We start from the raw sequence: 26,143 nt of genomic DNA, 5'->3' as shown, positions 1-26,143 counted from the left end.
TTCGTCCTATTAACTACAAACCCGAGTTTAAAATTTCACGTTTTAAGAGACATTTGGACATAATTAACGAAACGGGTACATAGGGATCAGCTGCTAAACCATTTCCCTTAACTATGAGGAAAAGGCAAGTCTACGATGAACTAACTTGTTTAAAATTAGCTTAACAGGTTATTAACCCAACACCCAGCTTAACAGGTGGATAACCCAACACCCCTCCCCCAGCAAGGCTCGCATTACTTGTCTTGTCGTTGTACTGCGAACCGCGATTAAGTTCGTTGAAATATACGAGGCTGGTACAGTATTGAAAAATGCTTTGCTTTCTGAATTTATCGATGCTACTCCTCAGTTCATGTATCTTGAAGCAGTAAAAGTAACGGGGAAAAAATAAACTTAGGAAACAAAAGTTGAAACATTGAAACCTTGAAATAGTCTAAGTAAACTCAACGAAGGGTCTTTCACTTCAGCGACTTTAGTATAATGTGACACAGAATAATAGATGTATTTAGATAAATAAATCAAATGGAATCTTGTTACATAGTCTGTTTGTTGGACATTTGAGGAGCATCACATTGCAACAATAATATCTATAGTATTAACATAAAATATAATATCAACAGTATTAACATACTTTGATCTAATTAAAAGAGAGATGATAATCGTAGGAAAGCGCATTAATTAGAGGTTATTGATACGATGTTTTTTCTGAGAAGCAAACACGACAGTCTTTCAAAATAATAAATGATGGCGAATCAGCAAGATACCAAAAAAACATGCTAATCATCAGAGAGAAACGAAAAAGATAGCCGACAATATTTTCATTGATCGTATCTTTAGAATTTCGCCTTAGGATGTAGGAAAGTCACAGGCTTAAAAAACTTTCGGAAAAGTTTTGAACAAAAGAGCGTTTTGTGTACATGACAGCGTTATTCTCCAATAATCTTTTTACGGTGTTACAAGAGATGATAAAGAAGGTTCTTGTTTTTAGATAGCATTGAATGGGTGAAGCAGAGGTAAAGCTTTTTGCGCAAACAACTAAAATAAGGCTTGATGCTTATATAAAGATTTGGTTGATGCCTGTTGCATTTCGTTAAGTGCGACAAAATAGCCCGGCTGCCGTGGATCTTCGCTTTGATTTATTTAACTCAAAGTAAGCTCCTGAGTTGAAGAGCCATGGGCGACAAATTTTCTTTAGTGATTGTTATTTTGCCAGACGTGATCTAATGATCTGATGGCCTCCTTAAATTACAAAAGAGCTACCATCGCACGTTCCTCTCCTGTCTATCATCTGCGCAGCCAGAGTTACGATGACCCTCCTGCTACACTGCTTAATACTTTCATTGTACCTCGTTTCCGTTCCACTTAAACATCATTTTCAGTGTAGTCGAAGAATTTCATGCGGAAATTCCTTTTAATGATAAAATGTAAAACAATTTTTGCTGCACGAGTTCGCGCACGTGCAATGTTAAGAACCTGTTGATAATACACCCCGCAGGTAAAGGATGAGCCGTATCACCGAGAATGCGATAAGATTTTCTTGAATAGAAAGGGATAGTATAAAAAAGGTATGCGTTTTAATGGTCACACCTTGGTCGAGCAAAGTTGCCTAAGTAGACGAAGCCCTTTTGTTGTTAAATGCTGATATCCTCCAGTGCAGAGCACTATCCTTTTAAACAATAAATAGTGTGGTAAAATATCAAATTTATAAGCTTGATATAATGTATAATGTCATGTTTGTGACATTTGCCATCTCATTGTCACAATACAGGGCACATGATGACGTTTTTCTCCGAATACTTAATAGGTCAACACCTTTTACTGATTCTCATAGAAAAGAAGGCGAGAGTGGTATTGTACAAACCACTGGGCTTTAGGATATGAAGTTCTCAACTTAAATGTGGTTCCGGGTTGCTTCATATTCGAATAATAGTGAAACCATAAGAATTTTAGAAGAGGGCTCTCAAGCTTCAGGCGACTCAACCTACTATCCCGTAAAAAAATGCTGAGACATAAATGCAAATTTTGCAAATTTTTTTTCTACTTTGCGTTGCCCCTGTAAATTCAAATCCCCTCCTCCTTTTCTCCGAATCCATGTTGGATTTGTAGTTCTATCATTTCTCCTTCAAAATCATGTATTCAACATTGAATTGAGGGGGGGGGGGGGTTTCAAATGAAAGAGAAAATATCAACTTTTCTTGAAAACTCTCAACTATTTTTGTCCGGGATTGTAGGTAGCTACTTGAAACCAAGCAAACCATTTGAAAGGGAAGTCGTTGCCTTGCAAGGAAAAGAGAGGAAGAGAAATATGTATGGCAGTTTTTATGTCTTAAGTTTATTAAGAGGAAGGGAAATATAACTGAGGGAGTATGATAGTGCCCCTCCCCTTCACTTAAAATGCTACGGAGTTTTTTCACCGGACACTTTCGAAATCTGCTACAAAAAATTACTGGACTTGTAAACCCTGTCCAGTTCTGCGTATGGATGAGACCCATGAAATATGCTGTCAGACTTTCGCTCACTGAATTTACTAAAACATTTTCATGCTGTTTATCTTTCCTGTATGAGTTCTATACGCTTAGAAAATTGTAGTACACATATAGAATCTAATTATAATTTGGATGCAGCCTTTATGGAAAAACAGAAAGAATCGCTAGTATAAATGTTGAGCATATTCACATGACAGCCAGTGGTGGGGCCTTGCATCTAAATGTGCAGGGGCAATAATGAATAAAAATTTATCTTGATAATCATAATGAATAGAAATGAGGTTTCAGTAAATTATCAAAGTTGAATCTTAATGATAACTACCGGGGTTTAGGCCGCTACTCAACAATGTAGAAGAAAAACAAATTGCAGTATGTTTTGGGTTTGATGGTACTTTCATACGTTCGTTCAAGTTTGTTTCTCTATACATGTAGAAAATTCACTAATATACCATTATCTTTACTTCAAGACTGATATGTTTTGAGAAACCCTTCTCAATTAATACCCATAACGACAATTTGGTCGAACCAGTCTTCCTTTGGACAACTGGCAGTTGTGGTTACCTTTAAAAAAGCTTGAAGCAGTTATATTGTGATTGTTTCAAAAGAGTCTTTGATTCTTGAGTTTCTACTCATTAATTACTTACGTCTCTCAAGAGTCGGTTTCTACCAGATTGAATAGTGAAGTTGAAATTCTCAATATATAATCTGAAATCCACTTTTGGATTCAATCCCCAGTTTCATTACTAATAATCCTATTTATCATTCCAAGTTTCTGACCTTTTATTGAAATTAGATAACATAGCACATCGTTGATTGATACAGTTTTAAATCTTGTCAGAATATTTATTATTTTGTCATATTAAGGATAATACTAAATTGCACCAAGGATAGTACAATAGCTATTCCATTCCTTCGGCAGAATGCTTATTTGTGTAATAACTTCGTTATAGCAATCCTAAATGAAAAATCTCTACTATACACTGCAAAAGCTTACGTTCTCAATCTTGCTTATTTTTAAATAAATAGCCTGAAATTTATAAAGTCTGCAAGTGAGAACATATTCAAAACTACAGGCTGAATTGGTTCTAGTACACGAGGGCCTTATTCCACACCAGGTTCTTATAGGCGGGTGTTTACTATACACTAACGTCAGTTACCGTACACTAACTTGGTGTAGCAATATATATTAATTATACTCTTTGCACCTATGCTTTCTATTTATGATAAAGTAGCTCAATTACTTGACTTATGTGCAGTCACTAAACAATAAATACATCTCGTACTTGCTACTAAGCTGACACTTGTTCACGTATAAAAACGATGTCGGATTCTTTCATACAGTACTTTTTGCCGTAAACCCTCATCCTTGCATTTTGCAGAACATACTGCTGCTGCCCTTCTCTTCACTCTACCTAATATATAGCTATCCCAGAGCTTCGGCTACACGTTTATCTTACACAGAAAACGTAGTGCAGGAAGCCCATTTTCTTCGAAGTATGTTTGCAGTTTTCTGATGTTGGTTTACTTTTTATAAGTGTGCAATAGTTTGCCTAAATTTCAATTATAGTTACAAAGAAACACGACAACTGAATTCGCGATAAGTTATCGACGTTTTACATGCAATAAAAAATTGAAATAGGCATCAGTGCTATAATTAAGTACGGCAAAAACCAGTCAATAATACAAAGACACCAAAAGTGCTTTAGCTTTCTCGATTCAGGTAGAATCACTTCCAAAGCTTTGTCAATTGAACTTAGAAATTCTCAAGGCAATATTTTCCTAAAACTGAGTTTTTTATTACTAGAATTGTCCCCAAGCAAGAGGCATTTATCCGAATTTTTTTGCAACTAATTACTATGATTATTTAGATGCCATTTTTGGATTTTGATTGAAGCAAAAAGTTGTGAATGGCAATGTATTCCTTGAATGCTGCGTATAGAGCTTGCCTGTCGAGTAAGCATATTGAAATGCACGTTGGAAATTGTCATTTGCATAATGAATTATGTGTAAATTTGAAAAGACAAATTTGTCACTTACCAGGTATTTTCCCTCTCTTTGCTTTGTTGTAGTCTTCTACAAATTCTATGGCACCGAGAATCGGGATCTTTAGTTGCAAAAGAGTAGATGAGACTTTACGCGAATGGATAGCAAGGATGCCGATTCATTGATTGAATCTTCCCACTGTCATCCGTTCAGATATATTGCAATAAATCTAACAAACAATCGACTAACAATAGCTTAATCCTATCCTTAGCATTGTCCAATCGTAGACGTGAGTCATACTGTATCAAATACGCCGACCAAACATCAAGCGCGCCTCTCCGCGCTCGCTTCAGACTCTTTCATTACTCATGCTTATTTGTGAAAGAAAAACTGCCCGATTACGATCTACTAATCTCGTGCCGAGCAATCATGTAATATTTCCGGGTTAATGAAATATCATTTATTTATCTTTATTATTTTGTTTTTGATATTTTATGATATTTTTGCAAAGGTTTATTAGATTTCACAATTTACAGGCCGATATGCGTGGTCAGGTACCGTTGTGGGCGTGTGTGGTTTTGTTGATAATTTTCTTCACATCTCCAGAATCAACACGCCCTCATGCCCTGAGGAGCCGACGATGTACGCCCTGCGAGGGCGTATGTCAACGGAGGAGCTACGAGTTTACCATTGGAAGAGATAAGAGTGGCACTTTCCTTCCCTATCAATGTATACCCTTGAATTTCTTCTTCAAAATTATATATAAAGCTTCAATTCTGAAATTAACGGTTAACCTGTTCATCAGTGAGTACTTATAAAAAGGGTCGTTCGTATCTGCAAGCCAAATCTTAGCTCCGTAACGCGTCAATGAAGCCCCCCTCTTTAAAATGGACTTAACTCCCTTGTACAAACACCACGCTTTAATAGCCTCTCGAATAAAAGCGAGAACTTCGAAGTGTTGAGTGTTTGTAAAATCGTAATCAAAATAAAGAAAGTTTAAATGCAATTTACATTACTGCTTTGGACGACCATCATTTTAAACATATACTACTTTCCTTATCTCGTCAATGCTCATAACTAACAATACCTTTTTTAATTGGAGATTGGAGCACTTTTTAATTAGGACCCCTCAGGTAAACGCCCAGTCGGAAACTCCAAAAATTGATAAAGTGCACCGGCACCGCATCGTGGATTTATTGGCGGTTTCGTGATATCATTTTTTACCTAACAACAGAAGCCGAAAGAAGGGTTTGAAGGTATAAATCGATCCCTTAACATTGATCAAAACAGGCCTTACCTGATTCTTCTGATGGCTGATGAAATGTATTGGGCAGGGGTCGATTTCATAAATTTTAATAAAGATAGCAAAATTTAATAAATTTTTTTGAAGATAGCAAAAATAGAAGTCTTTAAAAGAGAAATTGTTCAAAAGAGATGTTACTTATGTTCTTGTAGTAAAAATGAGATGGTCGCGAAAATAGACACAACTTCGAATAAGCCCCCCCCCCCTCGAATAAGCCCCACCCAAAATTAATTTTTTTATGAAATTAATACCCACCCTTGAATACACTCATATATCTGAGGTATTGCCTCTACAGCAATAGAACTATTCCAATATTTCTGCATTTTTGAGCATACTGTCTGCCCTCAAATTGATGATGAAAATTTACCCTGGCAATTCTTTTAGCTGCTGCTAAATAAGCCCCATTTTTAAATAAGCTGCCCTTGAATGCGCCCCGCCCTATTTTTCTTCGAAATAAGCCTCCGGGAGCTTATCGGATCACCTACGGTATAAATGCTTATTTTTTTTCTAACTGATCTAAGACTAATGAGCTAAAATGACACGTCAGAAGCGTTCTGGAAATAAATGAAACACGCTCAGACTTGTTAGCCTAGATATGTCTTTTTTAGAATAAGGAAGTCACTTACAATCCCACAAAATTTTTATGTAATAAAAGCCAACGTGAAATGGTTGTAAATTTTAAGAATGTAATTCGATTTAAAGCTTCGATACAGCCATGCCCTTACCCTGGGTAACAGATCCACATAAATTTGAGCGCGGGAATAGAAGGTAGGAGGTTTTTTGGCTCCGGTAGCCAGGGGATATGTCCTCTGATCTTACCAGGAAAATTTTTTTTAAGAGAACTGGTGAAACACTGTGAAGGGGTTGATAAAGAAGACTTAAGAATTGATAACACAAAGAGTTTTTATGGTCTAATTTTCCATTACTGGATTTGTTGTTCTGTTGTTTTATCAAAGGATTTCCTTTTTCGGATATTCGGATGGTGAAGAATACGAAACCTTCGACTGACAATGAGACAGTTAAAATTTTGGGCTAACATTGTACTACGCCTTTTAGTGGCAGAGCTTTAACATGACATGGTTCTGAAATTTTCTTTCTTAATTTCTTTCTTAAACAATGGGATTACGATTTATACTTTTCGACTACCATCAACCTTTTCGACAAATTTAAAGAATTTTGAAGATTGGGGATGTGTCGCCCCACACTCCCCTAGAATTTACGTGCCTGGATATATAAATGTACCACTCAAGGCAAAATACTAATCCAGACGCTTTGAATCTACAGTCAGGGCCGTCGCGAGGCAAGCCTTGTTGGGGGGGGGGGGGGTGTGGAATACAAATTTACCTGATTAAAAAAATGTTGCCTGAAATTCTTTTGTTGCTGTCACAAACCTCTGCAATTTATTTTGTCAATCCAACTCTGTATATAATTCGCAACTTTTATTTTAATTTGATAATAACGGAGTTTTCCTAGTAGTTTTGTCAAATCATTAGTTTGTTTACCTTCATTTATATCAAGGAATATCATATTAAAACCAACGGTGCAACTAACTTTACTTGATCCTTAATTGATTTTATGACATGAAGATCTCTAAAATACCTAAAGCGTTTCTTCAACCAAGCGGATTTTACCTGAAATTTCCTTTTGAGATACTATGGGGGGGGTGTGACATCCCCCCACAACCCACACGGTCGCGACGCCCCTGTACAGTACAGTTGTTGTCCACTGGAACATTGTGTGTTTCTAAATTCGAAGTCAACAGTTTTGGGGATAGATAATATTTTGGTAGCGTTAAGTGACATGGTTCTGTGAATTTGAAACTGCCTTTACATAACCAATCGTTAGTCGTGAGCGCTTGCAACGAGTACAGAAAGCGTTTCTTGCTGGTAAAAGGGCTTTTTCTAACAGCAAAGCGTCGTGGTCTGGATCTTCGAATCATGCCCAAACCACCCTCCCACTCCGCCCCAAAGCCTAATGGCTAGCACCCACCACTCTTATAGTATGGCTTGCCACCGTTTGAAAAGCATAACACATTTTGTCCGTGCATTTCGACCAGGATTATAGTACCTTGTAGTGACCACATTTGTGAATGAAACCAAAAACAATCAAATAAAATATTCAGATCATAATTTAGACTAAACAACCCAATAATAACTCTAGTTTTTAGTTGATCAAAGCCACTTAAGAAAAGTATTTACAAAACTGTTTTCAAAATCATCTCGTTTAGCAACTATGTGATCTTCTTTTGACATCATATTAATCTGTTACGGTTAAAATATTTCATCCCTTGCCAATTCCTTTTCATTGGCGAACGCTTTGGCTGTGGGATAAACGTGTTTAGGTGAATTTTTTCAACGGTCGTAATTGGCTTCTCAAGGATTTCCATGTATTTCAATGTCAATTAAGTGAAGATTTTTATAAGCATCATCATCATATATGACATTTTCTACATTGCTTTCACTTGTTTTCGTAATCAAACCATCCAGAGGGCAAATATTCTCCTCTTTACATAGCCCTACATCATGGAGCAAACAACTTGACAAACAACTGGAAAATACGTAAGAAAGTGAATTTCAAATTCTTTTTCATGCGTATTTTTCAATACAACTGGGGTTTTTCGCTTCAAATCTACATAGATGATTTCCTGTGAACATTTCCTTTCTTTCTGACTTCTATACCTAGCAAAAAGAAAATATTTAAAGGCTTGTTTGTGCATAAAATAACAGAAAATGTCAAGCGAACGTTCTCTTACCAGTGATCAAGATGTGCGTTTTGAGGACTAACGTTGCCACCATGACAAATAAAATAAAACAATTATAAGCACAGCTTTAACTTTGATCTAATTTTTGTTTTCTTATCTTGACGCTAACTGATAACAGAATTTCTATTCTGAACAAGTCAACCTCTATTAATATAACTTAATGTGATACCATTGAACATGTTTTTTGGAGTATAAACGTTTGCTTGTTGGTGGAGGTAACAAAAAAACCTGTATCGGTAAATGGAGATAAAAAATCATTCAATTACAGACAGATTCCACTGTTATGCATGCTTTGCATCACACTAATCAGATGGGGAATTTAAATTGACGAATTTTGGGGGGTGGGGGTTGGTTGAAGGGTGCAAAATTCTCGACAAACAATAAACTAACAACAAACAAACTGTAATCAAACAAGAAATCAAGAACCGAATTATACTAGATTGTACTTGACTTACTACTTTCTCAAACCTTGTATTCGCCTCAAAAGGAGGTTTGGGTAAGCAAGCTGTTTTGAGGTCACTCATTTTTGACCAGGCAAATGTTAGATCATTCTTTGCTAGTACCAATAACAATTAGGTTTCTGGCTAACAGCACCTTTGCCGCCCTGAGCTTCCCACGTCTAAAAAACCACAGCTAGCCAAACAAACCAATAATCAATAAATCAAGCATTAGTCTATAATCTTAGATCATTAAATATCATGATCGAATAGGAAATGTATAATCCAAAAATAAAGTTGTTTGCCATTTGCCTCAGCCACTTAAGCATTTTTCAATTATACTGATACTTTATTGCTTTAGAAATTGAATTCGGTGGATGATGCCATTGACCCCTGCTTTTGCTGAGATGCTTATCCAGTTCTTTGATTATTAGATCCAATTTATTGTTGATAGGTGTTTGCTGTATATTACGATGAGTTGTTGTTGAAAAAATTGGCGTACTATTGTTTATTCTTTACGACTCGTAAGGTCATTTCAGAATGACATCATTTTTTCATATCGATTTATATTCGTAATTTAACAATGGATTGTGGGTAATGTGAGAGGTACGTTTTCATGACGCCATACTCACAAATATGCTAGGCTGCGTGTTTTACAATAAAATAGAAAATAACAATGAATTTGAGTGAATTGTACTGGGAATAAATAATAGGCCATTAAACGACGTCTCGAGCATAGCCCATCATCAAGTACCATTTTAACATTTTAACTAGTGCTAGTTTGTGAAGAACATTTATGGGTCTCGAAAAATTTCACCTTTTTAGATAGACTTGACATAATTTGCATTTTCAGAAGGAGTTGATTTTTGCGCCCTTAGTTAATCGCTAAGTACATATAAAAATGAAAAGTTAATGGGTTGATTTGATCTTTTCTACTCAAAATTTCGTTTTGATCTTAATTACTGGGAATTTAAAAAAAATAGAAAATGAGGCTAAAGCCCCATTTCCAATAAAAAGAGCGAAACTGTTTATTTGTATACATTTTCCTTGTGTTTATTCAAAAGAAAATGGGAACGAGGCCAGTTTAAGAATATTTTACACTGAGTACGCAGTATCTGAATAAATTAAGACCAGTAGAATGAATTTAACATTTCAGAAAGCCTTCATCCAACGCACAAATCAGCCGCGTTTTTAACACTGTTTACACTGCAGAAAAACAAACTTGACATGAAAATATTACGATCATTATTTATGAAGTGAAAATATATTTGTGAAACAAGATGATGGACTTTTAGAGCGTAAATCAAATTTCTGAGATATCTAACATACTTGATAGTTGTTGTTTGGTATAACTTGCATTTTCTGATGGGTTTTTAACAGAGCTGGACGTCAGATCTCGTTAGAATTGTGGTTTGAAGTTCGCAGTGCGGGACCCTTTGTCGTTAGGCGAACGGGGAAACCCGGGGATAATCGATTTTCTCTATTTGCATTTAACGTGCTTACTTTTTATTAACCAGGTATAATTCACTTTGTACCGTAATCTACTTTTTCTAGCAAAAAGACAGTTTACAAAATTGTGGTGGTTATACTGTACTAACTTTAGTTTGGGACACTATTCTAGGTCAGGGGCATTGCTTCTGGTACAAGCTCCTGGCACATATTATCTATACAAAGCTGCTCACAATTAGTTACATTCTAACGGCGCACAACACAACTACAAATGACCTTCAAATTTTCGTCTGTTGAGAATGGAATTTCATAGGAATGAGGGCATGTTCCCAAAATGGATGGGGAGAGCATCTGTTTAGCATTTTGCAAAGGGGCATGTATTTAATCAAGAATCAAATTCGAGTTACTTTTGGGGCTTTTTGAAATTATCACTTTGAAATTTGTATGTTTTTATATGTTTTCAATAAAGCTAAAATATAGAGACCTTTCGAATTGACGTAAGGTATCGCAAATTTGGATGAAAGAGGATCTTCTGGAGCGGGTTTGCTTTTAAAAGTGGGAACAAATTAGTTGGGTCAAAGTTTATTATGTAATTAATGGTCTCATATATTCACTTTTTTAAGTCTTAAAAAGTCATATGTAAGATGCGATACTTGTGATGTGGGAGTAATGTTTGACTTTGCGCAAAGGAAGGCGCGTGTAAAGGATCAATCGAAGACGTTGAAATAGAGAGCAATTTATGTCATACGGTTCTGTTTTGGAGACAAATAAACCTTTGGGGAAATAAAAGGTTTTACAAACTTAGTATAAACATTATATGATCAGCCTCCCTAATTTTGAAAATTATTTGTCATCAAGGGTGAACTTTAGATATATGTAGTGAAAAATAAATTGTTATTGCATTTATTCTTATATCAATGTGCTCAATTTTCAGAGCAGAGACAATCCTGTCTGAAGAGGAATGTTCTTTGGGAACCATGTTTATTTAGCTTCATGGCATTGATTGAAAGTCAACATCAATATGTTATCACTTAACACAATGACCATCTACGTACTATTTTTAGGAAAAACGATATTTTGAACATCGGAACACTTATTTTGCAAACGCGGCCTCCAAACAGTTAATTTGTTTGCGCTCTCGAGCTACTAGTTGTCATCGAAATTTATCAGTATTTTTGGCACTGAGCCATGAGTTTAAAGACCAAAAGAGACTCCGAACGGAAAAATACATGCTTAGTCAAAACAATTAGAAATTAGCAAAGATCAAAATGAGATTATGATTGACAATCTGCATGGTAAATTAATAATAAAGGAGGAATTAAACACATAAATGGGTGTGCTCTTTGATTGATAACAACTTTCGGCGTCCTTGATATCGATTTAACAGAGGTAAAATAATGAAAATCAATCAAAGGGTGAAAAATTCAATTTCTTGTTTGGTGAAGTTATTGTTCTGAGCAACTTGCTTATGTTGCTTTGGTAGTTTGAAATAGTGGTCGAGACGCAGAGAGAATCTTGTAGGGGAGTCTTGTCATCCATCGTTTGTCACCACACCCCAAATCACATGCCATCGCGACAAAAACCATGTTTCTCTATTTCTTTCAACTTAGAGTGATGCACAGGTTCATAAATTGAATTTGCGACAGTCTTGCTAGGAATCATTCCAATGTCTTTCCATCAACGACTCTTGAGTTTGTAAAATGACTTGATTTTCTAAAAGAACGGTTTAGCCTACTCCAATAACCATTTCTACTCCCATAACAATATGACTCTCTAATCCACCCAAGCTTCATGTATATTCCTAGTGTGCCACATTTTCGCCAAACAATGAATTTGGCTGATTCCGATGGACCTTTCAAATTAGCAGTTATTTATCTGGGCAAATATTATCCAAAAATTCCGGTGACTTACATGGAGCTTTGATTAGTCAGATCTTCCTGCTTCTGAAATTATGCACGTCTTCCAGATAGGAACCGAGGCAAACGAAGTTTCAAAAAACGTTTATTTTTCGTTACTTCATTTCGTTTATGTTTTTTATATGGATTTCGATTATTTTGTGTTAAGGTTTTGCCAAGGCAATCTCTACATCTCCTTTGTGAAAAAGTTTAATTTCTTACGCGAGAACTTTATTGAGAAGGGTAGAAAAAACGATAAAACGTACAGTTTTTGAAAGAGAAACTTTTAAATTATTTTTCTTCCAATGTATGTTAAAAATCTTTCACATCATAGTAACAAAAAGTACTTTTTTCCTTTCTGACAAAAAATGCTTCATGCCGTAAGCAAACCTGTTTGAAAATAAAAATGATTTTTAGGGTAGGGATGTAATCTAAAGTTGTAGAAGAGCATTTGAAATAGAAAAATTTACAATTTTTTTATATGAAAATCTTGATCGTTTAGGTTCGTAAAATTTATTTTACAATTTTCAAGAAGTATATATTTTTCCATAAACGATCATAATTCTTTTCCCTTTAAGTTATTTTTTGTCCTAGCCTATTATATTATAGCTCAATTTGTTTATGGAAAATTTAAATATTTCTTTTTGTTCTTATCCTCTTCTCCCCATGCTTAGTACCAAGCAATGCTTTCTTTGCCTGCAAAATACAATCATGTTGCACTGTTACACTTTTCCTTTCCCTGTTTGGCAAACCTAAAACCTTCTCAATGTTCTCAAGCCATTAAAACAAAGCAGTTCAAACAGATCTAAATAACAATTGATCCCCTGATATCAACCCTTCATTCTACAGCTCTCTTGTTACTTTTTGTGACGTCATAGTAGTTTAGTCTGTCCGCCCCATTAAAAAATTATTTTCATTGGCCTCGTATTGTCCTAAGCCCTTAAGCCTCTCCTGGGAACGTTTATGGTGTTTCAGACTTCTCACGGGATATTAACCAATTGAATTATTTGTATTTCCTTTGTTTATTTTTCGGCTTTAATAAGTATTATTCAACGAATCGTGTTAACCTGCCGGGTCTTAATTTGTTAGCTCAACGATAAGAGTCGGTATTTGGTGGTAGTGTGACCGATGATGTGCTGCTAAGGGGAGTGGCATGCGTCTCCAAAATGGTCCGCTCCCTCGTTTGTTCGAGGGTAGCTGGATGATGTAATGTCTCGAATCTTATGTCGTGATGTCTGTTAACTTATGTCTTTGCCACATATTTGTTATGTGATCTCAGCTTTCTTGCCTGAGGGGAAATTTCCAACTGGTTTCAGATATCAATATAGCTTAATATTAATCTTTTGAATTTCAAACATCCCAATTTGACGATCTCATGGTGGAAAGAGTTTGGAAAAAGTTTGCCCTAAAAGCCTCGAATAAATAGGCTAGGTTGATAAATAAGGAGGCAAGAACCTATTACACTTGAAATTTTTTTCTTTATGCAAGCGGCACTGATTCGGCAACCCTTTGAATAATGTGCTAACTTTTCAGATTGGCCTATATTTTGATCAACAACTGGATATAAAAATTTTCTAGCATAGAGATTTCGATCTTTGTTCTGATATATATTTTACTTATGTTTCAAAAAGTTTACTTTTTTAAAGCAATTTCATATGAAAAATTGATATATTTTTTATCCCCTGCCTGTATTTGCAACTCGGTGGCACGGGAATTCAAAGCGAGATGATGACTTCTTACCTTTTCAAGGTAAAAATTAAGACTAACTCTTATCAAGAGTAATATAAACGTCTAATTGAATCATTGAAAACAGTTCAAGGACTATCATTTTAAAGCAATTGACAATTTTCATCTCGCAGGAGCCTTTTAATAAGGGTAGAAGGTTAGTAATTTTCCTAACACTTTCATCAAATGATTCAAGAGACACGCAGACCAATGAGAATTCAGTATTTTAGATTTTGATCTTAAAAGACAATTTTTATCTTTTGTAGCATTACATACAGTGGTGAGGTGCCATCAAAATGAAAAGTGGGGCTCCTGCACAAAAAGTTGCGAAAAATAATAGCAAAAGTAAAAATTTGCCATTTTTTGGCATTAACAAGGAGGTTCAGTTCCCCTGAGCCCCCTTAAGGTAGTAATTCACACTTTTAAAAACTTGCACTGAGGCAGACACATATGGACATAAATAGAAGGTTCCTTCATGTAACACATTCAACTTTTCAAGAGTGAAAGTTGAAGATATGATGCAATTAAAAATTAAGATTTTTTTAAGAAAAATAGTAATTATGCTAATTAATGCAAATTTTAACGATGCGCTCTTTTTTTCTTGGGCAGTCGATAACTTTTTAATGGAATCTCCTATTCAGCTCAAATTTTTACTGTGTATTCCACTTGAGTGCATGTGTGCAATGAATAGACAATTCTTGAAAATTTTCACTTAAAAAGGAAATAATGGCAAAAAACCATGTTTCCATGGTAACGGCTACCATATTTGAAATTTGAAAAATTCCTCTATTCATTCCACTTTTCATATTATTTGCTACAGACAGTGAAAATTTCAAGAAGATTGCTTATCATATGTAAAAGTTATCTCCTGCCCAATTTCATGATTCCCAAAAACAGTGTTTTTGAGAAAATTGACTTTAAAGTTTTGGCTATCTTTTTCAATATTCTTGGATCTATCTGGGGCCATAACTTCATATTTACCCCCAGTTTGGCCTAAAAAAGACTAAGCATTATTCAATATACTTATTTTGCTAATAAGTTTTCAAATTTTCACTATATTCTCCAAAGGAACTGCAAATGTTATTGGGATGTCTGTTATTACATCATCAGAAACAGATTGGTCAACTTTATTTTGTTTGCTGCAATCAGAGTACTGATTTCTCTTTCTTCTTTTAGTTGAGATTGGCTTTTCACCTCTACTGTCAAAGGCCCCAGGTTCATAATGTTCTTTTTCAGATCTTTTCATGTTAGTTTTGGTCCTTTTTCTACTTATTCGCCAACTCTTATACTTTGAAGTGACTTTCTGTGCTGCAGAAATTTGGCGAATGTGGTCTTCCTTCTGAAGAGACTTCAAAGATTCCTCTCCAATATCCTCAATTCCAGCTTCTTTTAACATTAGTGCCCTTGATCCAGCACCAGTGTTAAAACAGCAAACTGCTTCTGATACTGCAGACTCTATTCTAACTTTGCTACAGAAGGTTGCTTTGGGACACCTTTCCCAGATCATATGGTTTAGACTCTCATTTGCATTTTGCGTTACACCTCTCAGGCATCTCTCAAGCAAATCCTTTGATGTCAATCTTTTGAAGATTGGCTCTAAAATGTCAAAAAAGGAGCTTGGTAACCTTTTGCTTCCATCATAACTCTTCTTGCCAGTAATTAGCTCTGCATTAAATTTGCACCAAGAGTCTTTGCCTTTAGGGCAAAATTTGTGCTGATCATTAAGGGTAGATGCTGTTGCTGGCATGACTGAATGGTGAAAAATTGCCCAAACATCATTCTGCATCTGAGCCAGGTTACCTCTGTTGGCTCTTATGGAATTACCAAAATACCTTTGGAAACTGTCAATTCTTTCTTTTGTCAATCTCCCTTTACCACCTATTGTTTTCCCATCTGACATCTTTTTACCTTTCATTTCTTTCAGAAGTGTTCTTAGGGCATTTCCCATACGCTTCTGTATATGTCCTATGCATTCCTCCTTTACAACCTGATACCTGCTTCCATAAGCTCTTTCCAATTCCTTACTCACAACCTTGAAGGTGTCACTGTCACCATCTCCAATAAACGTTGTATATTTTAATCCCCTTCCTTCAATTGATCTTAGGAAAATTCTGGCTGCACCAATTCCTTCCATACCACCAGATGAACCTTCATAATTTATTTGACAAGAGGCATCGTGTTTTGCTTTCCACCTTTTAAAAGCTTCACTATCTTTATTTTCATGTTGATGTTTTCTGCATTCATGGCAATGCATTGACAATACTTCAAAATCGACAACCTCGCCAGTTTCCATTAGAACCACGACAACGACTCCATACTTAGAAGAGTATCCTCGTTTTTGCCATGTTCCATCAACACTGACAGCAACAGAAATAGTATCATCCATGTCATCTAGATAGGCATTGGGATTCTGTTCCAAAACACTTTTCTTGAGACGATTTGCTGCATCCTTCATCTGTTTTTCAGCAACTTCTCTTGAAATTTTGGCAGAAGACTTCAACTGCCTTGCATAGGAAGCACTAGTTAGTGGTGAAGGTAAATTCATCATTCCACAAAAATTTGAAAGAATTTTTCGTCCACCTTTCAAAGAATTGCATGCCATGACTGATCTTGTGTTTACTTCGAATTTACCTTTGTCTAACTTTTTGCTGGTGTGGAAGATTGTCTCTGCTGAGCAACAAGAACACTTAATGATCAATGTCTCAGCAAGCCCATGCTTCTTTCTGCTATCCTTCAAGATCTTCAACTGAGAATCTGATCTTTTACAAGCTCTACAATTGGTAGAGGATTGCAAAGCTTCTTGGAGCAGAGACAGATCAATAATAGTGAAACCATCAGCTTGTTCAATTTGCTTTTGCTTAGAAAGGCCCAGTTTCTTCGATGATCTTCTTGTAAGCACCCTCATACTATCATTTAGTTCTTCAAACGATGAATTCAACAATTTTTGTGCTGTCCTAGATTGAACTGAGCTCGTTGGTGTGAACGACGAACTGGGCTCCACATCGTCACTAGGCCTAGCGTCAGATTCAAGTCTACTAGCAATATCCTGCTTGCGAATGCCAAAAAACTTCCTTTTCCTCTTAACTCTACTTGCTAGAGCCCTTCTTTTATTCGGTGGCATGTTTTACTTATAATATCGATTCAATAAAGGCATTATCAGAATAAATTTGTATTCTGTTTCGCAATCCAACATCTACGTGACTGTAAAGTGTGCGAATTTGGCGTGTTTCTCAGCCTCTGATCCCAAAAGAGGCTACCACAGGGTGTTCATAAGATGTTTATCATTCCATAGGGAAAGCCTGCAGGCTTGGGGGTAATTTCTTACAAAAAGACACAAAAATGAGCTCCTTAGCAACGCTAAAAAGTCGTTGCTAAGGAATAAACTTCCGACTCCTGTCGAAAAAGAAGTTAATTGTGTCTAAACCTCAATGTGGTTGTCAAAATAACTATTTCTACCGAATTCTACGATAATTTTGGCGTAGAATGAAACAAAAAAATGAAAACTGAAAATTTTTAGAAAATGCTTTTTCAAAAGTGTGAACTACATCCTTAAAACACATACAATTACTCATCTTATAAGTAAATTTTCGGCAGTACAGAATTTAAAATGGCATTGAAAAACGTTTCTATTAAAGAGTTAGCTTCTTCAAAGCCATTATATTTCACCTATTCTCATCTATTCATTTTAATGTGTACTTATTCCATATATCATTTATAATTTCAATTATTAACAGGGGGTATTTTAAACAAGCATATTTTCTCATATGGGAAGCTGGAGTGTATTACACTTGCCAGAAAAGTGCATGAGGCATTTAATATCTTTTACAAAACAGCGGAACATTCAACGGATTTTCCGTTTTGTTAAAGGATTTATAGGGAGTTTAACCAGTCAAGTATACAAGCGGGTATATGAAATTGGAAAACTTATTCTTCTACAGAAAAGTAAATACATCTTCCATAACCAAGATAGTTCGACAGTTAAAACTGCTTACGTAAATTAAAGCAAAAAGTAACATTCAAACAAGATCTAAGGGACAACAAAATCGTATCATAAGTGTTCTGACAAGATACTTCAATTTCTCAAAAACCACAGCCATCAATCTAAAATGTAAAGATTTGCAAAGGGTATGGAGACGGCAGCGTCCATTCGTTTGCGTACATAGATGATGAATCGACCGTTATTGGAACATACAACCTCAGCACAACAGGCCCACAATAAATTTTGATAGCGTAACAAACTCAAATACCCATAATGTAAAACCAACATATAAGAATTCAAGCCCAAAATGCCCCTCGCATGTTTGTGACTAATGAGGGGGGCCTATATGAAACATATAATGCCTGCTAAAAGTCTTTAAACATCTAAATAATTTGTGCCATTCACATTAGCTGTTCCCCTCCCCCTTTCAAGCAAGGTTGGACTTTCTCGAATTTAACTTATATTTTAGAAACTAGGGTGGCTATGATTCAATTTCAACATTTTTTTGGAAAAGAGGACAGATGTGTTTGGACTAAATCAAGCTCACGGAATTTCAATTATGCCAACTTTTCAAAATATCATTTGGAAAAACTGTAGCCAGAGGGGACAATTTGTTGTCAACATTTTCATTTAGAGGGGTACAGTCCCTCCTGTCCACCTGCAGCTACGTTGCTGGCATGAATTGAAGATAGATCTAGAATTGACAGATACCAAGTCGCTCCTTGCTTCACCACAGACCAGCCATGTACGACTAAACCAGAGATCGAAAAGAGATTAAACATATTCCAAGCTTTATATACATGAAAATGTACACAAAGTTTGACATATATAGATAGAAAATTATTGAATGATTTCTTACTGAGTACGTTTAGTTGCAGTTTTGTATAGACAATTGGTTTTTGTTGTTGCATTTAGAAATAGGGTTATCTGCCTGAATCACTAACCAGTTGCTATTATTTGACTCTGTCTTGCTTATTTTTGAAATTTTTTATAAGAACAATACAATTTTTGCTGACACCTAATGTTCTTGTTTTTTGGATAATTTCAGGCTTGGGTGTTTTCAATTTTGTTCTTATTTCAAAAATGATTTTCTTTATCTGCAACCTTCGAATGCTTTCTAAATCTACTGAATAACACAGTTGTATGACAATTTAAGGAGCACTATTCATTAGTTGATAAAATCTGCTCTGTTTTTTTTATCACGAGAGATAATGTGTCAATTCAAAATCCAACCAATTGGTCATAACTATTAAAAAGAAGGCTTATGAATATACTGCCTAGGATCTTCCTTGTCAATTGTTGTAAATATTTTTGAAACGGCTTTCATTGAAACCCTGGGCAATATAAACATTTTCCCCCTCACTTGCAGTGAAGTTTCCCCAGCCCTTCACACAGTATCAATGTTCTGATCTCTGCTGCCACTCAAGACAGTCAATGTTTCTGGCTGCTGAACCAATGATTGGGAAAAAAACCAACCCTCTCATGTTCAAATTGCAACGATGACATGGCAAGAGCAACTTAGAAATTTCATAGAGCCCCCCTTGTTAAAATTTTACGACTACATCCCTGGTTAGAAACTCCAATTCCAATTTCATTTAATAAGTGCAGGGTTAACTGGATGCAAACGCAGAATGAATGGAAAAATGAATTATCGATGAATGAATGACCGTGATATTAGAGAGAGCAAAATTCATGGTATTCTAGAATCACACCAGTCGTTTATCTGACCAAATAGATCTGTTATAAAATTCAATACCACAAAATTAATTCATTGGCTTTTGTGCTAATCTACCAGTATCAACTTACATTCTGTCTTTCCTTTCCTTTCCTGCTGCTTCCAGGAGATATTCTTGCACTAAAGATCCTTTCCTGTTATCACTGTATATCCAATAACCAGGCTAGGCCGCAAGTATCCTGTATCTATCACTCAAACAATAAATGTGTAGGCCAGCTACAAAATGTCTTTATAAAGACAATTGTTTAAGTATTTTGGCGTAAGTACGACGTTGTTACTACAGCAAATTTTCAATATAGGATAAATTCTTATTTTGCTATTATTCAATGCGCTATGTTCTGGCTTTTCTTGCCTTTTTTGCCATTGTTGCCATAGACGTAACTAGCCTGTCAAAAAAGAAAAGTAACGTGTAGAAGACAAATGGAAATCGGTGAAACTGTTTTTCTCCGTGCTCGGATATATGCTAACGCATTCTACATAACACATATAAACGCAGTGGTCAGGCACGTTAATGCTGGGGGTAGGGAAGGGGGAATGTCACACACCACAGTCTTTGAAATCTTTTGAATTGGTTGGAAAATTTGTGAACAAGTAAACAATCTAAATTGTAATTCAAATGCGTATTTACATCAGAGAATAATTTTACATAACGCTGATTCCGAGCATTCAGCAAATTCAGAAAGAAAAGACAGAAACCATATAATATTTAGGCTCTGTAAGTAAGGGCTTAATACAATTATCGTACAGAATTACAATTAGCTTATTTTCAGTTGGAAATTTAGTACCCTTTGCCCTGCCAATAATATCCGTCAAATTGCGTCCAAGATATTCATGCAGAACTTTTGCTTCAAATAACTGCAAGAATATGTTGTTATGGAGGAGCACAGCAACTTACTACCTCATGACTATGACATGAAAAAGTACGAGCAGCTGTTGTAAAGTTTATTGCTGTCGATGTTGATTCAAAAGATTTTGATAAATTTGCCAGAAATAGTAATTTTTGGTAATTTTACTGAGTATTCGTGAACGTCCATACTTATGAGCAGTGCAATCTTCATGATGCCAATTAAAGTGGTATTGAAATGCTGTATCCTACCATTCCTCATTAATAGACGAATCGTTTTAATCAATTTCTGTATCTCCTTTATTCAATCTAGAATGCAGCCCCTTATGCTCCTCTCAACTAAAAAATTTCCTTAAAACGCCTGCAGGTTACATATATTACCAAACCGAATTATTGAGAAGGTTTCTCTCAATATACCTCAAATCATCAATAGCTTCAAAGTATGTTAATCAAAAACTTTAAAGTAGCTTTTTTCGGTAATGAAGTTGCAATAGCGAAAATAATATCATCCCTTGACATAAAATCTGAATTACCGGTAGTGAAGCCTATTGTAATGTGTTGGTTTTGAGAAGGGCAGGGTTAGCTTGCTTTTGGGTAAATCAGTTTTTTGTCCTAATGTGGTTTAGAGGGCGCGTTCTATTTTGAACAGCTTTTTATCATATCAGTTTTATCTGAAGTCAGTGTATAGATTCTTTGTCTGTCTCAAAACGACTTTACAACATCTACTAAATGTTTATGATAGACAAGTCAAGAGATAAAATTAAGAGCAGATACAAAGATTCTTGATAGATGCGGTTCTTTGATTGGCTAACGTCGCCGTTATATATCTTCCTAGGCCAAGTAGTAAATTAATGCTGAAAGGATCTTTTCAGAATCTAATCCTCTTAAATCTCAATCTTATCAATTAGACGGCTTATTTCTCGCGAAATAAGACTTTGATTTTGAAAATAGGGTATCTTTATACTGTCAAATTGGAAATCACTTCTGACGTCTCTTTAAAATTGATGGTTTTGAGAGAAGATTGTCATAGCTGTTCATCGTCATATTCGTCTCCCATTTCCGGCATGTTGCCATGTCGGGGACTAGATCACTCTCTTCCATCGTTCTCTGTCCAGTTCATCCACTTCTCTTATTCCTAGTACTTCCATGTCCTTCTTGATGTTGTCCATCCTTCTTCTTACTGGTTTTCTTCTTGGCCTTCTTCCTTTCACCTCTAGGCCCACAGTTCTCTTCACCTCATCTTCAGGTTCCATTCTCATGACATGTCCAAACCACCTCAATCTTGATCTTCTTATTATTGTTGTTATACCCTCCCACTCCGAGGTCTCTACTTATATTTTCACTTCTCTGTCTTCCCTTAAGGTCACTCCCCTGATCCTTCGCAGCATGTTGATGAAGGCAGAGTTTTTATGTTTCCATGAGCTCTACTTTCCAAGTGAATGTTCATTTGATAATCAATAAATCTCAAAACAGGCTGCAATTTATGTAATAGTGTGTCTACAAGATAATTGTTTTTCTTATTCTTAATTCCATGATTTGATTTTCAAGTGAAAATATTTTGTGTTTAGCAAAAATATTTTCAGGCATGCCCGCATTTTTTTTTCTTTCTTTATTTGAAGTTGGGACAATTTCTAGCTATGCATACAAGCTAATTAAAACCAACTAATTTAAATTACCAGCGCTAAATATAATATAAATCAAATATAACCGATGTTGCTAACGTATTCCTTGAAAAGATTACAAGTACAGTTAAACGATGTAAATTTTGAGATCTTTTTCTTGAATATTGATAAAGTAGGGGAGTACTTTATCTCATTTGGAACTGAGTTCCATATTTGGCTACATCTGTATGATACGGTAATATATCCATATATTTTGTAATATGGCTCCGCTGTTTTGAATTGGGAGTTTCTTAAGTAATATGGGCATTCATTTATGGAAAATATTTCATCCATAAAAGGTGGATTCAACCCGTTAAATGTTTTGTAAATTTCTATCGTAAGATATTGTAAAAATTTTTTATGAGAAGTTATTGTTTTATTCTTTATTTAAAGTTGTTCAAACGTTGATTCATAATCACCATGAGCTATTCTTATTGCTCTTTCATGAATCGGGTTTATCCGGCTATTACTTTTCCTACTGCAAAACATCCAAATAAGAGGACAATAATTAAAATATGATAATATGAACGTCATTATTAAAAGAATTCGCGTAGATTTGTCCATATACGAAGCAATCCTGGCTAGAGCGTTTACCTTTTTCCCAGCTTCTTTATAATAAACTTTAATATGTTCTTCTAATCTAAGTTCATGGTCTAGTGTTACTCCCAAAAATTTAACATTCTTACTTTCTATTATAGTAGAACCATTTATTTGAATTTTAGATTCCTCTTAATTGGATCGATTGGCTTTAAATGTTATAAGCTTGCTTTTATCGCCATTGAGCACCAAACAATTTGCATAAAACCATTAATTAAGAATAGCGGCTTCCGATTCTAAGTCGTCAGTTAGTTCATTCATATCAGTACTTGACAGCCAAATTGTATTATCATCTGCATAGTTGCATAAATTGCTTTTGTTCAAATGCAGAAAAATATCATTTATGTAAATATTGAAAAGCAACGGGCCTAAAATTGATACTTGAGGAACTCCTTGCTTTGTTTCCATCCAATCACTAAAATCTGAGTTTATTTTTGCTCGTTGTACTCTTTTCTCTAGATAACTATACATAAATTCCATTGCGTTGTCGCTAAAGCCATAAGATTTCAGTTTGGCTAGTAGAAGTATATGGGGTAAACAATCAAATGCTTTTGATAAATCCATAAGCACTGCACCAGCCACATCTTTTTTATCCAGGCACTTTTCCAGGTCTTCAATAAGTCGTAATAAAGCGTGTTGTATGCTATAACCTTTTCTGAATCCACAAAGCAAAGGGAATAATTTAACACTGACGTAATTGTAGATTTGATTGAATATTATTTTCTCAAATATCTTTGAACCTGAAGGGAGCACACTTATTGGTCTATAATTCCTTTTACTAATTGAATCTCCTTAATAGGGCACACATTAGCCATTTTCATAAGAAAGGGGAATGTTTTATCAGAAATAGATCGATTGAATATTCCAGCTAGTTGTCCAGAGACAACGCCTATTGCCATTCTAAGAACTTTTTTTTTTGGGGGGGGATGTTATCGGCTCCTGTTGATTTGTCTTCCTCTAGGTTGTAAATTATCTCTCTCACCTCCTTGGAAGTTACATTTTCAAAGTTAAAATTAGGAAATTGATCAAACGTTTCCTTGATTTTTAAAATACTACGGTGGTTTTCAAAGCATTTCAATTACATGCAATTACATTCAATTAATAGCAAATTACATGCTATTACCTGTTTCTCTTTCGAAGCTAGCTGAAACAATTTTTTGCATTCTACTTTTTATAATTATGGTTTCATTTTCTTGAAACAGGGTACATCCTGTCTATTAAACTCAAGCTCAATCCTTTGATGGGAAGACTCAAGCAGAACGAAGCAGATGAATGACAAGGTATGCTACTTGGTCCCTAAATTTAATTCACCGTATGAAGGGATGTTTTTAACGTTTAGATTGTGTGGATTTAAAAGTAGATTTCTTTCAATTAATAAAGATGAAATCTTTATCTAAAAAATTACATCTTTATCAAATTAGTTTTGAATCTTTATAACTCTGAAATAGTGACTATTTGACCAACTCTTTTTTCTTTCTTTCTAAAAAATCAAACCGTGTCCTTTTGATTAAACAAAGCTACTTCAAAGTTATCAAAAGAATCACCAAGGCTTAGAAGTATATTTGAAGTTTGAAGTATATAAAACTTGACTGTTTACCCAAATCTATATCATTTTCCTTTTGTTAAAATTCAACTAAAACCATATAATATAAAATGAAAATGATATTAGATCTTAAAGTTTGTATTTTCAAGCAAGCTTTAAAAAATTAGATTATCGTTAAACCAGATTTCTTCCTATAATGACATGTAACGAATAGATACAACATATTTAACCAACCACACTTAAGTAACATATTTATAAGTCAATAAGGAACAAACCTCCGATTGATATTCAGTAAGATTAATTGTATTCAGTGAGATTAAGGCTTTATGCTAAAACATTTTAAAGGAAATGTCCATCCTTAAAAGTGACTTCCTTCAACCGCCATTGCCATAAATTTAAGAAAATCAGTTGTTTCTATTTGCTTTAAATTCCTATAAGGTTACTGTCTTTTTAAAGAATGATTCCATTTGAATAATCGTTGTGTTTTCCATAGTCAATTGCCTTTTCTTTTGTCAAAAATAACCAATTGTAGAGGATTGCTATTTTCAATCAGAAATGTCCTTCCAACAAACAAATTGTTCTTATCTGATTCTCTTTGTTTATTGCTGTTTTGAAGCTCAATTCCAAAAGCAGAACACTGGCTTTTTTCTAAACATTTTCCTATGCTGAAAATTAAATACTTTTGTCAAAAATAGTCTGAAGCTGAAAAATTTTGTTTTCGTTAGCTTCTGATTTTATTTAAAAATTTTATTCTGCTATGGAGAAAAAGTTTTCGCCAAAAAATAATTCTTTTCCAAAATCTTGAACCTTGGCTTGCCGAAAGTTGCCTATTCTAAACATTTATTATTTTCTTTCTGAGATTCTTTCAAAAAATTTATAAAAAACGGTTGCTCTGATTAAATTGAAAATGTTAATTTCTGCTTTCAAGAAAGAAATTTTACCTAGAAATTAACTCTTTTTAAGACCCAAGGAACTTGCTTTTCGCCAAAAAGTTATTGAGCAACAGAACTTCCCTTAAGCTTCCTCTATATGCCATCAGAGTACTTGAACAAAATACTGTTTTTCTATAAGAAAAGTTTTCACCAAAAAATCAGCTTTTTTTAAAAGTCTACAGCTTTGCCCTTCTGCCAAAAGTGTACTATGGTGACAAATAATTGTTTCAAAAAATAAATGATCTGAAACTTAAAATACAAAGTTGATTCTGTCTACTTCTGATTGCACTGAATATGTTTATTCCCATTTTGAAGAAAAACATTTCACCAAAAAAATTAGCTGTTTTACTAAGTCTTACCAAAAATTGCTTATCCTAACAAGTAATCATTTCCATAAAAATTTCCAATATCTTGCAAGAATTATTGTTTCTCTTTGACCATTCAATATATTTATTCTTATTTTGGAGAAGGAAGGCTTGCCTAAAAAGTAAAGTCCTTTTTGAAAATCTAAAGCCTTTTTGCCAAAGAGTTCCCTATGCTATGAAATGGCTATTTTCATCAGAAATTGATTTAGATTTAAAAAAGTTAGTCAGCTTATTCCATCTTAAAGTATTACTGTCATTCTAATGGAAATACTTTCAGGTAAAATTTGTTATTTTCCAAAGCCAAAACCTTGCATCTTTGTTAAAAGTGGCCTATCTTAGCAAGTCCCAGATTTCAATAAAACACCCAAAGTTTATACCCAAAAACTTCAGACTAATCTATGTATCATGTTTTGATGAAAATCACCTCTTTTCCAAGGCTTATAGCATTGCA

General features: G+C 34.9%; 1 protein-coding gene and 1 long non-coding RNA gene across 6 annotated transcripts in view; one reads left to right on the top strand and one right to left on the bottom strand.

The window, feature by feature from the left end:
* The window catches only part of LOC135691617 (uncharacterized), a 67,083-nt gene extending 62,406 nt beyond the window's left edge, over positions 1-4,677 (bottom strand). The window contains exon 1 of the mRNA XM_065209536.2: positions 4,521-4,677. The gene's annotated coding sequence lies outside the window, so the exon portion shown is untranslated. The remainder of the gene's footprint in view (positions 1-4,520) is intronic.
* The window catches only part of LOC135691621 (uncharacterized), an 83,715-nt gene extending 58,771 nt beyond the window's left edge, over positions 1-24,944 (top strand). For all 5 annotated transcript variants that reach the window (XR_010516767.2, XR_010516766.2, XR_010516765.2 and 2 more), the window contains one exon: positions 24,055-24,944. This is a non-coding gene — a long non-coding RNA (uncharacterized LOC135691621). The remainder of the gene's footprint in view (positions 1-24,054) is intronic.
* The last annotated feature ends 1,199 nt before the right edge of the window (positions 24,945-26,143 follow it).

This window comes from Rhopilema esculentum, chromosome 13 (genome assembly GCF_057945365.1).
Source record: "Rhopilema esculentum isolate cy_ngs chromosome 13, ASM5794536v1, whole genome shotgun sequence".
NCBI classification, from domain to species: domain Eukaryota; kingdom Metazoa; phylum Cnidaria; class Scyphozoa; order Rhizostomeae; family Rhizostomatidae; genus Rhopilema; species Rhopilema esculentum.
The sequence above is the reverse complement of the archived record's forward strand: the minus strand, read 5'-3'. Positions and strand labels throughout refer to the sequence as shown.